This window comes from Arctopsyche grandis, chromosome 10 (assembly GCF_051622035.1).
Source record: "Arctopsyche grandis isolate Sample6627 chromosome 10, ASM5162203v2, whole genome shotgun sequence".
NCBI classification, from domain to species: Eukaryota; Metazoa; Arthropoda; class Insecta; order Trichoptera; family Hydropsychidae; genus Arctopsyche; species Arctopsyche grandis.
The window spans coordinates 11,825,122-11,839,540 of NC_135364.1; the positions used below are offsets into that span (position 1 = coordinate 11,825,122).

At 32.3% G+C, this 14,419-nt stretch overlaps 1 protein-coding gene across 1 annotated transcript in view; it reads left to right on the plus strand.

Moving 5' to 3' along the window:
- The window catches only part of Oatp30B (Organic anion transporting polypeptide 30B), a 73,214-nt gene that overhangs the window by 20,598 nt on the left and 38,197 nt on the right, over positions 1-14,419 (plus strand). Inside the window, exon 2 of the mRNA XM_077439401.1 lies at positions 4,388-4,436. The gene's annotated coding sequence lies outside the window, so the exon portion shown is untranslated. The remainder of the gene's footprint in view (positions 1-4,387; positions 4,437-14,419) is intronic.

Consider the following 14,419-nt stretch of genomic DNA (forward strand, 5'->3'; position numbering starts at 1 on the left):
CATATAGCGTTTGGATTTTGTCTTGTAGGCGTTGGAAACCGAAAAGGGATTTTAGGATGGTTTGTTGACCTTTGTACGACAGTGATAGTTGTAGTGCTCAGATCAATCTGAAAGGGCTCATTGTCTGATGTGTTACGTTTTTCAAACAAACAAAATGTTGACTTAAAAATATCTATTCTCAGTGGAAACGAGAGGAACTTGTGCGTAAAATAGCCAAATAAATAAGGTTTGAGGTCGTTCATTTATAAAGACATTCCACAGAAAAGACACACGCACTCCAGGGTCGCGTATATGGATTTCAATACCGGTACTATCGAAACCGTTCTTTTTTTTGACAAATTTTGGATTTCAGTACTACCGGTAGTACAAAAAAAAACCGCCGGCATTACCGAATAATTCCAATTTTATGTTAGTAGAATTAATTTGTATGAAGAAAACGTATTTGTATTTGAAGAAAACGTTTTATTGGATTAGTCGAAAAATTCAACATCATTTTTGACCTCCTATTCAAAGGAGCCGCTAAGGGTATCACAAATTTAAAATCAAAAACAAAGTATGCTGAAAATACCGTAATTATGCCTGAGACTATTTTCTAATTAACATATTGATTTATAACTGACTGTTAGTCTCGATGCCTTCCGATTTGCAAACCTATTATTTTCACTTGAAAATTATTTGAATAAATATATAAATATTTAAAAGCTAAAACCATTCCTTACACACGAAAATTCTTCAAAGAAAAGCGTATGCAAAAAATTAATTCCTTTTTTTACATTCGCTGGTTTAGGACTCGACACATTATTTCAGTCCACAGGATCGAACCCGGCAACCTCTTGATGGTTGTCATTATCGCAACCACCAAGCTATGCTGCTGGCTTTATAATATAAAATTGGCAATTTCAATTTGTAATGAAAGTCTTAGAATTTCTCAACCTTAGGATTTGAGTTGGCTTAGTACGACGATGCTAGAGTTCGTCGTGTCTTTTTATAGAAATAATCGTCTAATATTTTGTCGCGTGTTTGTTTAAATTATACATTTGTGAGAAACATACTTATTATGTATTTTAAAATTGTAATTACAGCGGTCTTTCGATAGAATGCATTTTAATGATGCACTTTCCATATCCACACAAACACATACGATCGAAATTTTTCCATTTTGCATACGTATTTCGCACTTGAGCGTTACGCACGAATGCGTTTCGACACACTCGATTATTCGCAATCCGCTACTTCGCACACCTTCGATTTTTTTTTTCGCGTCTACGTTATTCAAATTTCGATTCTGTACTGTCTCTATATCTATTTTCTGATATTTTGTGTCGAAATGACCTTTTTATTTGGTCATGCTTTACAGTTCCAAACGCACAGCGCAACTGGTCGAGCTCCTTTTGAAATTAACCACACTTTCCTTTTCCCGCTTCGCATTGCGATTTTTTTCCGCCCAGTTGACGAATTAATAAAACGAAGAAAAAATACGCTGAGAAAAGTAACAGATGACCTGTCACAAGATCACTTTACGGTGAAATTTTTGTACGCTGCTAATTGTTATATAGACGAGTCATTAAGAACAATTAAAAGTCGCTGCTCATAAATATAATATAATAATATTTTTAAAGGTATATATGGACTTTGTGCGTACATACATACGTATATATATATATATATTTATGAAATATTCAGGACTGCGGCAAAATCAGTTGCCGCATAAAATGGTTTTTGTGCGTGATATAAATTTCAAAATAAGAAAACCTATCGAATTCTAAGTAACTACGATTTATCGAGTCAGCAAATTCAACATTTCTCAAATACGAAAAAAGTTTATTTAAAAAATTTTTTTTGCACCAATTTGTATGGAAATATTACATTTACGAATAATTATATTTTACAATCTCTAATAAATATGTAATTGGAGCGTGCTTATTCATTACGTACCTATTTTTGTACATATGTACATATTGATTTGTTAATAAGGCTACTGGCCACCGGCAGAGCTGAGCTATCACCGTCTCCAAAATTTGCGTATTCTTAAACGTGTTTATTACGATTATTTTTCACAATCAAATTAATGGAAGCAATTTAAATTTCTATCGGTGAAACGGCAAAGTTTCAAACCGATCGGAAGAATGTAGGAATATTGCCTGACCGATTAGCGAAGTAAAACTAATAATAGCCTTGTAAAAATATCTATTACTTGGTGTTTTATACGAAAATTGATATTATTGTCTCTATTGTGCCAAAAATATATAATACATATATAATATTTTTGTGAGACAATTCTTAGTGTAGTGTTCTTGTGGGGGAGGGAAATATGTTTTCTGTATTGAATGATTTGTAGGGAAACTTTTCCGTGTGGAAAACTGTAAAAGCATTGCTAAACTGTCGAAAAGAAATTAATTAAAACGAAGTTTTCCACTTTGAAATGATCAAGTGGGTCGCAATTTCAAAATAATTCAATAATTATCAAAATTATCCTACACTTTCTTCATCGTTTAATTTGTCCAATTGCTTAACGGTTGCTATTAATGAATATTTCAACTAAAACTGACTAAAACATTTTTGTAGCTTTATTCAAATTCAATCTAGTACTAATTGCAAACAAAATTGTTAATTACATTTTCTATATAGCCATATTCGTACGTTGATTTCCAAACGATTTTATGTACGCACGCTGAAACTTTATATTTGTGACGTCACCTTGAAAGCCTTTATATTCGCTCATCGTTACGCAACTTTGCGAAATCGAACCCTTTCTGCTCGGCTTTAATTGAGATTTAATATGACGGCGTTCAATTTCGTTTATTGTTCTATATTTGGCATCGGTTCAGAAAGTTTTGCATCCAATATTACATTATGTATGTAAATATACATACATATATGTATATTAGACTCGTACATATTTGGCTGTTCTTCATATTCATATCTTAGAAATGTTACTTCCAATTACACATACGATATTATTATTTTTGCCCGTTTGAACGCTTTTGCTCTCTTTTCCCATTTTACCTTGGCATTCTTCGACGAAAAAATATTTCTGGCCAAAGTATGCAATTTGCATGTTTCTCTTATTCCAAACGAAAACACTGCATACAGTGCCAACAAAGTTTATTAAACTTTGTTGGTTTCTTTATAGACATAAAATTTAGTTACGACTTTCAAAAAATGGACTCAATTTAATTTGTCTGTTTTTGATATTACATACATCGTTAAATGCAAATGTACATACATATATACATATGTAATATGTAAGTAGTACATACGCACATTTATACTTTGACTAGCCATTCTTTCTCTTTCATAGATAAGATGTTATCCAGATATTTCTTATTTATCTATTTTGATTCAGATATTTCTTACGCTTCTTATCTGTCATGTTTTCTTTTTATTAAATATATGCATAAGCGCCGTGAAAAAAATAATTAAAAATAATAGTTGTGCGTTTATTAATAAATAAATATACATGAGTACTTCATTGTTTATGGTGAATTTTATTGACGAATTTGTCACCGCTGGGCAGACAGGAATTTGCAGGCTTCGCTTACACAACTTACTTTTTCGAAATGGGTTCTTAAAAGTAGCCGGGCTCTGGGATTTTTTTGCCGTCTCTCCCCCCCCCCCTCCCCTCTCCTTTGCCCTGTACTTACTATATGTTACTTTTGATAAAAATTAATAATTTTAATTACAATATAAACCCTATTTTTTATTTTATATTGAAAATTTTCAGCCATGGCGCAATTTTAGTTTACTTTAATTTTATAATGAACTAAATTGTCTTTAAGGAAGTACTTAAATTTAGTTTTAAAAATAAAAAGGATTGATAGATAAAGTGGGTGGGAATTTACATTAATAAACTTTTTTTTTATTGTCCATTATGGTCAATATTTAAAGTTTAACGGTATTCACTCGTGTTTCATTGATGCTTTGTACATTTTTCGGAACAATTTACAGGATGTACTCGCGAATTTAGGTTACGTCCACTGACGAGAATATAATCATCGCAATGTGTTAACAAAAAATGGCTTAGGAAAAAATCGCCATCTTACAAAAACGCATGACACAGTTATTAAATTTAGATATAGAACCTTTCAAAGTCGCTGACGCAATTTAGACTGTTAGTCATAGGTCATTTATCTGTTAGCGTTCGATAAAATACACCTGGTATTTATTGAACACTAAACAATGATGATGACGATATTTTCGTAAGCTGCGTGGTGTCCGGCTTTTTTTAAATACAGTAGATAATAATTTATCGACTTTTCGTTCAGACTGTATAAGAGATCATCAGTTGAAAACTCGTTTGTGACTCCTGTCAATATTTGCAAGTAAAATAATGATCCATATTAATTACATACACTTGAATTGATTTATTTTGTTGTTTTTTTTTCAGATTTTTCTAAACCGGATCACCATTCGACATTGGGCATGTGCTATTGAATGTAAGTACATATGTACATACAAACATCATCATATTTATTAATAGAATCATCCAATTCCTTAGGATTTGCTTATAATATTTTACACCTGTTATCAGTCGATTGATGAATAGTTATTACTCCCTATCTTATCGTGTGCGTTATTCGATAGACAGAAATTTGATTAATATGCACTTCCATTTTATAATAAGCACACATAATTAAAATCAGTCTCCCGTTGCTTTTGTGCATACAAAGTGTAACACTTTTTATTGGTTGCAATACTGTCTAACGCGTGCTTTACTCATTGCTTAACTCGTCAGCCCTTTTTATCTACATACATAGTTCGGCCAGGAAATTAACCTTCGTCGTTTGACCTGCACCTTAATTGCATGTAAATGCAGTGTTTAAACAGTATTTAACCTTTCAATTTTTTTAAATACTGACCTAATTTTATATGTAAGTGTTTAAAGTGATTTACTATGTACATATTGATTTTTAATTGGGATAATAATTACAATTGCAAATATTGCATATGGATTATTTTGTCATTTTAATTGTTATCGCTAAATGGTAATTTTTAAGTATTTTGTTTATTTTCCTGCGCTCAGTATTTAGGCCGTATGCTAAATGTTAAATCTTCATTATATACATACATACATATGCATGCATGTACAAATATAAATATTAGTTTCATTTTAAATAAAAACAATTTTACCGTTATGCTCATATTAAGTGGGATATTATACATATTAAGAGGTTATAATATTTATTTTCCTGTTTATATTATGTACATACATATGTATGTATGTACATATATGAGAATTTCCTAGTGTCCTGGATATGAAATATTGATTTTTTTTCGTTTTAAACTACGTATACTATGATACATACAAAAGACGTGGTCAACCAACCATAAAGATTTAGAACTTTTCAGAGTTCACAATCAATTACATACATACATACATACATAAGTCTTGCTCTTCTAATTGCTCTTGTATTGCAGTTTCAGCAACACAATGGCCAGTTTTTTATGGTTTTTTAAAATCTCGACCTTTTTTAGTCTTAGATTTTATATAGGTACATACATATATATGTATAAATATACATACATACATATATACATAGGCACCTATTCGGGAAAATTTTATTTAGTGATAATAAAAAAAAGTAAATAAAAATAATAAAAAAACAATAGAGCGTTTATATAGCCTATACATATGCGTCGAGAGTAGTAAACAATTAGTATATGCATAGACGTCGAGAAAAAATTCGGTTTCAGGGGGGGATTTAATTAAGTGACAAAAATAGTAACTAAAAATAATAATAAAAATTTGTGCGTTTAAATAAGTGCATATGCATAAGTATGTGTTTGACGGTTTATGGTAAATTTTGTCGATGAATTCGTCACCGCTAGGCAAACGGGAATTTGCAGGCTTCGCTTACATAACTTACTTTTTCGAACATTTTTGTCCTTAAAAGTAGCCTGGCCCCGGGAATTTCTGCCGTCTCCCCCGCCCCTGTATCGTCGGTCCTGCATATGTACATGCATATGTATATTAATTGACTTCATAAGTAAGATAATCATACAATGTTACCTTTATTAAGACGTGTTTAACACATCATAAACCAATTCCATCCTGCTCGTGGACCGTGTGATTAGTTGGACTCATTTAAGTGTATGATTATCAATCAATGGTGAATTGAGTCGATTCCAGACCTCTTTGTGAGCGTTAGATTAACATTTGGTAACAATCCGACAAGTTGTAAAACGATGTTTCGTTTTAAAAAAATGATGATGTAACTGTCAATATTTTAGGGACGAATCATTTTAGATTTCCAATTCTTATTTTAATTTTCTTTTCTACATTTATACGTTGTTTCTGATATTATGCGTACGTATGTATGTATAGACATATGTGAACTTTAATTGTCTTCCGAGACACAAACGCGTTTGCTATCAATTAATGACTGTTATTTCCTTTAAAGTGTGTGTGAACTACCTTGAGAACTTCTACAATCTTTATTTTCCATAAAGGTCAACTCATATATGGAAACTGTATCGCCATGCCATAGGACATGTTGTTTTCTCACAATTTATACTTACATATATGTATGTATGTACATATGTATGTATATTATATATTTCTCAGAGACTGCAAGTACACCATCGTTATATTTTAAAACAATCGCTAATATATCGCAATTTCATTTTCAAATGTATGCATACGTGATTAGCCACACAAACGTGCTGACCTCTAACCTAAATACGCGCATCGTTCGCGTATTACATTCCGTTATGGCTACTTTAATGATTTCGGACAGTGATTGTTCAATCACAATAATTTAATCTTCTTCGAAATACGCCGTTCTACATGGAAAATACGCCGCTCCTTTAAAGCACACACTAGTTTGTGAAGAATATACAAGGATTTTAAATATGTAAATATTTAAAATCAAATAAAAGTAAATAAGAGTAAATAAATATGTAAATAGTTAAATCTACATGTTTGGGGCAAGACCTGTATATATGTACACCGTTTTCCGAAGCGTAATAAATCATTCGTTTCGTCTGTGAATCATCATTTATTTTCTTCGGGGTGTGCATTTTCCACCAGTCGAATTTGCACTCGTGAGATTAGCCCGGCTAGCTCGCAGTTTCGCAAAACAGGATTTTCATCGATATTTTTTTGTGCCTTGTGTTCATAAAATTTCGATGTTTGATGTGGGAAATTCTATTGATGTGTGAAAATTTGAAAATGTAATACTTTTTCATATCATAGGAATATGTTATATGTATTTCAGAACGATTCATATCGACGCGTCTCATAGAAAAGTCTTTGTTGTTCACTTTCTTTGGTTATCGGTATCAAAAGTGAAATCAATTGTCTCTGTAAATATTTATCGCGCTCTATTGCGTTTGTCAAATGAACGATTTCTATTCAGATATTATACTGTATAATAAATACGGTTTTTTAAATGAAAATTCAAAAGAAAAAGATTAATAGTTATATGAATATTCTAATGGATAAAGCTGTCATGTCAGATGTCGTCTCTCACCATTTCAATTCCCAATTTAAACTCGTATACCTATACATATGTACACATATACATAAATATAAAATCCTTGTATTGTATACATTTTTTGTGCCTCAATTAATTCGAGAGAGAAAATGGTGAAATGAAAACATTGAAGGACATCTCCACAAAAGAATTCCGCGGAGAATTCAAGTCCCTGAAAATGTCCCAAATGAAATGATATTTCTTTTTTATCTCGACGGGGAAAATTCGCGATAATACAACATAAATGTTATCATATTATTTTGTAATAATAACGTAATGAGTCAACCGTTGAACAACGTTGGAAAACTTCAGATTTCACTTTTTATTTTGAAACGCATATGTAGTGCACGTGTCTTTGATGTGAATAAACAGTATGAGATCTGTAGATATACATATGTATAATAAGTTTAAATTTTATAAATGTTTTTAGTTTTGCTATATTATTTTAATTCGGAAAATATGTATTAGTACGATCAGAAATACATCAACATTAGGAGATAAGTTTGGAAATCGAATCTAGAATTGAACTCACATATAATTCAATGTAAGCTGTCATTTAGTAGGTACTATAAATTATACGTAGTGTACTTCAGTAGCGTGCCGTGACTTTTAAAACAAAATACTATGTATGGATAATAATATATGTATTTAAAAAAAAAGTATTTTTAATTTTTGAATTACAATAATACAATCTGTCTTGGAGTGAAGAGTACAATTTTTCATTTTTGTGCTAACTGAAATAGCCTAAATAGCTGAGGGAATCGTTTCGCGAGCCGAGTCCTTTTTCATATGTGTACTCAAACAGAATAAATAAATAACGTGTAAACATTATTACGATATTTGAACAAAAAAAATAGTTCGGAATGATGTTTGATATACATAAATCGAAATATTCTTAGTGAAAATCGCATACATGCTTGAAGAGAGGAGTAAATTAAAAAAATCTTTTGTATTTAACGGAACGCCTGTACATAGCATAACAATTAGCCAGTGCTGCGAAGGGACAGAATTGAGACTACCGCTACTTCATGTAAGGCCTATTCCGGTTTCTGATCTTCGCTAATCCGACTGAAAAATATCAATATGAACAACCATTTTAATTTATTTTAATTGAATTGTTGATATTATTAAATTTTAGGTAAAAGATTCTGGGGAACTAGCCTAGTCTCTTTAGTCCAATGACGATACGCCACTGATCTACGTGTAACTCAACTTCATCAAGGTTTTTTATAGGTTCGGTTATTATTCCGCAAAAAGCCATCTCGCGCACGTCACTAAAATCTGGAATACGGAACATCTGACATCCAAAAACTCCATCAATCCACGCGAAATTGTGTACTAACGAGAACTCGTGTGCCATATATTCCGTATTCGCGATTTTTGTGGCAACGATTGTCGTGCGCGCGATCGCAATTTGCGTAATAATCCGTTTACCAGGTTTATGACGTGGAGAAGATTTAATTGTGTTAATTTTATAAAATTGTTGATTTTATTGAGTGACTAACTTAGCCAACCATTCGCCATTAACTTTTAGTCAAATTGTACAAATCGGTTAATATGTCTTAGTCGTGCTTTTCTCTGCCATTGTTATTACATTTTATTCCTAAAATATATATAATGGCAGTAAGTGGGTTAAAAGACTTGACGATTAAACTTGAAGTCGAGTAGTTCTTATTAGATGAATATTGAACTAATTTTTCATATTATATGCTCAAAGAAGCTATTAGTTAAATGGATATACCGATGTTAAAACCACCAGCTCACATTCAAATATTCTTAGCTAAAGCAATTATAATATAATAGGACAGATAAATGTCAGTTCTTTTAGCATACAATTGTTTTTGATTTTGACTGCAATTTGCTGAATGGATTCGTTTACACATATGTATGTATGTAAACGAATCTTCGAGTCAATAGATTTGTGCTCATCTCTTATTCCCAGAACGCGTTAGTCACCAAAGAAGCACCACTTTTAGACGGCTTCTAGTTGCATTTTTAACATACTACATACGATTGAACGACTTAATGTTTTCGTTTTGTTTTCGTAAAATCGAGTGCTCTTCTGCGTGGGTTACTATTATACTCTTGCGCAAACACATTTGCTATGTTTGTTATGGCGCTTTGTATCCGTTGTACCTGTGTATACTCTGCCGAAACACCGTTATTCCATGAACTCATTCGCTTTTGTTGCTCGACAGTTAGTTACTCGCCACTTTGCCGAGAATTCGTTTGAAACCTATCTCGAGCAGATTAACGGAGATCGGCTCGCAATATTGTCCAGTATAAGCCGCAAACTAAACCACAAACTGGAGATTGAACTATCTAACAACAGATCGTCTATCTAACAACAGTACGATTAAAAAATTGCTGAATTTAAATATTCGCAATCTGCTCCTACGTGGAATCTGCCAAATTAGTGTAAGCTACATACATACATATATCTATCTCACTATTCAGGTAACGATCGTTGATTATTTAACCCGGCTGATCTATCCGACCACGTTTTTAATTATATCTTTCACCCTTGACCTACGTTAAAACTCGACTGTCGGTGTATAAATCTCATTATGAACGATCAATCTTCCATGCTGGGCGACATTCAGAATGACACGCAAAAAGTGTGCTTATGTTTTATAAATTACTATGGTGTGTGTATGTTTTTGATGGTGGTATTCATTTATCAATCAGACGTTGAATGCCTCAAATGTTGGTACTTTAGAATCGTCTGCATAATTCGCCATTATTGCAAGGTTTCGAACGAACGCGTCATGACTTTTTTTATATAATTTAGTGAAAGTGCGTTTATTCTTATCGCGAGCGAGCGTTGAAATTTGATTGCTGATTAAATATTAATATGTAAATTTTATTTTTGTTAATTACGTTGCGCGCTAGTTGTAATTGATTTTTAACACCCGCAATGTAAATATATTTGGTTGTTGAATTTTTTCGAACATTGCTGAAAATTGTCGGTTTTCCACTAATTACATACTTCGTCTTCTCATTTACATGTTCGAATGGTGGTTACCAACAATGTGTCTAAATCGTTCTTGGAACTATTGATAAATAAAATTTATGATAGCGTTATTTTGAAATAGTCACGACAAATTGTAAAACGACGTACACGCAATTGTGTATTAAGAATATGGTTGTTCGTGTAAAAAACAATATAGTTTATGTGTTTAAACAATTAACACATTCGCATTTGAATATTGACCTTGTATTAGCTAGAACTTTTTGAACTTGGCAGTGTAAAATTGGTATTTGTCATCGCTTGCACATTCCCAAAGCGTGTCATCGATTTATTTTCATAATAGTTTGGAATTAATTGAATATTTTCACGGTTTTATATCTATTTATGTATACATATATAATGTCTATGTACATAGTATTCTAGAATTTATGAATCTTTAGTACGTAGTATTCTAGAATTTTCTTCTATTATATGGAATCCTACCCATATAACTCATTCATTGAAGATTGAGAGAATCCAAAAACGGTTTCTCAGATATCTTTATTTGAAACAGTATGGTTATTATCCTTGGCTATATCCTAGTGCATTCCTATTAGGGGCGTTAGGTTTCAACTCATTGGAGTCTCGTCGGAATATGTTACTGGGAAGGCACTTTTTTAAGCTGTTGAATGGGATAATTCACAATCCTCAGGTTCTAAATGAATTTAGGTTTAATGCACCTAGCAAATTCAGGGACTTGAGATATCGTGATTTGTTTGTTCCTCCTGTGGCTCGCACAAACATGTTGACAACGGCTCCTATATCTAGGGCTATATATCTGCTCAACCGGATTTCTGGTGAAATTGACCTCTTCAATATAAAATATACTAATCTGGTTGAGTGGTTGTTGAGTAATGCCAGTGGTTGATTTTGCCTATTAAATATGAATGATTGTTATTACTTTATCTATGTTTTTTTTTTTTTATGATTTTATGATTTTAATGATGTTGTGTCAATATTGTTATTTTTATAAGTTATTATTACTGTTATGATGTTATTTTTACTGAATGACCGGCCACAGTGACGCGTTGGAGATCTCTGTAATGTCACTTTGGCTAATATGTTAAATAAATAAATAAGATGTAAATTTTTCTTAGAATTGTTATTATTTTATTATCTTTGTTGTGTAGATAAAATTGTGTGTTTAAGTATATAAAAAATGAAAACTTCCTATCGCTTTCACTGTTTATGTTTACCTTTTAATTTACGAACAAAATATTTTTACTTTCGTTTCATCGTTAGAGTTTTTAAACTTTTCGGGGTATTGTTATTATATTTACTTGCGTTTATACCTACAAACATAATTACTGTGTGTATGATTTTTTTCCCATGTAAAATTTCAGTACGCTTATTTTGAGCTACAAATTTAATTATAAAGTTTGATACGTATTCAATATTGTTCTCACGTATTTCGCTTTTTAAAACTTGCACAATTTTAACAAATTTCAACGGATAAACTTTTTCAGCGGATTTTTTATTTATTTATAACATGTTATAATATTCTCAATTTTATTGAAATACTTTGTTTTCTATCAAGGGTTTTTTAGTTATATTTTTTGGCTTTAATAATAATGTTTATTTTATTCTTCGTGTTGTTTTCCTTAACTCTGGGTATTTCGTTATTATAATGTTACATATTTTAAATCCTCAACTCCGAAATATAAAAACATTATATAAGAACTGATCTGTGATTCAAATATCGATTTTACATATGTATGTACTTCGTTGTTCAAATAATTTTATTAGTATCTCCTTTTTATTTGACTTCAGCTTGTTAGTTTGATTGACGTATACATATGTACTATTTTTAATACATATATGTATATTTATAAACTTATTATTTGATAGAATTTTTAACTAAATTTAATTCAGTTCAATTAAAATAATATGTGAAGCAATTCACTACTGTTGCCACAATACATATAGTGAAATAATTAATTATTTTTTGGTTCTTATTTCCCTGTAAAAATAGTGTCTACTTCTCTTTGAATCTTTCAATCGGCGTTGTCCGACAACAAACAAACAAGATAAATAGTGTTTGTTTTGTCGCTCAATTGTCCCGAGAGACATTCAATTGGATGTAATATGCTTTTTTGTTTATCCAAGCTGAGTAATGTGTTCGTAGATAAATTTTAAAACACGTTGAAATGTCAACCAAATGGACAAGAATGTGAATTTGGCATGAGAATGGCGTTTTTGGCGTTTGAGCTCGTCGTTAAATTTGACAGAGCCGCACGTTCGTCTGCGGCTCAGGCTCCTGGGGATGGGCGCCTGCATTGCGCCCCCTCAAACCACTTTTCACCACACGGGGACAACGACTTCGGATCGCCCGAAAATGCGCAGTGCCGCAAAAACTTTCGAGAATTTAAGATTTTGGAAGGGCACGACTCGAATGAATAAATTTCCATCGACGCGACCGTGACCCCCTCACGACCCTTGCGGGCTGCGGAAATTCCGCATCGGGGTCGTCTTCGTAAATTCGCAAATCTGCCCACGTGTCTCTAAAACCATATTTCCTCGGTCGGCTTTCTCCGTCTCATAGAAAGTTAGGCTCAACCCTCCCGTCTGATAAAATTTACACGACCGTTGGTTGCTCTAAGAATTAACCCCCGACTTCCGCGTCGGTTGAATAAACCATAGTTGTTTCCCGTATCCCAGAAATGCGGAAGTTCGCCTGTGTTTTATATACACGCAAAACAACCCTCAATAGAGAAATTAGCAGTAACGTCTTTTGGCGACTAATTAAAGTTTTCTAATTAATGTTAAGTCTTCTCAATATTGTAATTAATAATATTTTCGTTATATTTGACTGTCATTTAGTTAGCTATTTTTGTTTTATAATCAAATGGTTTATTATGTATTTTAATAAAGAACTATGTACTATATTCATATATTCGTGAGGCTACATATTAAGTGTAGCACGACACGAAAAAATTTCACCTTCAAAATCACTTTAATTCCGAAATTATCTATCGCATGGCAATAATTCTTATGTCGTTGAATAAAGCAAGGTAAAAATAATTAGTTGACCTAGTGACTTACAGTCACTCTGTAATGTTGCGTCAAAATTATCCAATAATGTTCACTAAGCAATGATTATAACGAAAAATTTACTGTATCTCAGTAAAACACCAACTGGGTATATAAATTCTAAGATAAGACGTATGTATATTCATATGTAGTTCTAAGTTTACATAAATACAGTGGACGATTTCACTACGGTCATGATATATGTACTTAAATTAAAACGAAGATGTAAATCGAAATCGCTGAAATTACACACACTGTGAAGAGCGTGTGCTTTCATAATAATCAAATAATCCTATCTCCATAGCTGTCATTGTCATCACAACGGCCTTGTAAAACTACAAACTTTTACCTCCATATTCGGTAATAGCAATAAATTAACTCATTAGTAGGAACATGGGATGGATACGTCATGAATTATTAAACACGTAAACGTTCACATACGTATATTAATGAAAACAAAAATACACTAGGATCTTATCTAAACGATTCTCACAACAAACAACACTATGTACTACGCATTTCGCAAATGACATATCCCAATAAAGGAGAAAGGTTTGCTCGCGTGTTTACAGCTCTAGTTTTGTGTGGTCATTTTATCCAACGTGGTTTCTTCCAGCGTAAACATAACAAACGCACCAGCTCGAAAAATTAATGTCCCACGTAAGACTGCTAGCATCGCTGAAGCCATCGCTTCTATTTAGTGTGCTAAGTTCGAATAGCATCTTCGTTTCTCTGATCTCGTGGGATTTGCATGTGCGCAATCGTCTTGATTGCTTTTCCAATATTGACTACCACTCTATTTCGACCTATTCGCAATCATTAGTTGATCTACTTTTGATACGTACGGTACGGTACGTCTTGCTCCACGAGTCGGATTCAGTTCGTGACGATCGTACGTACTCGT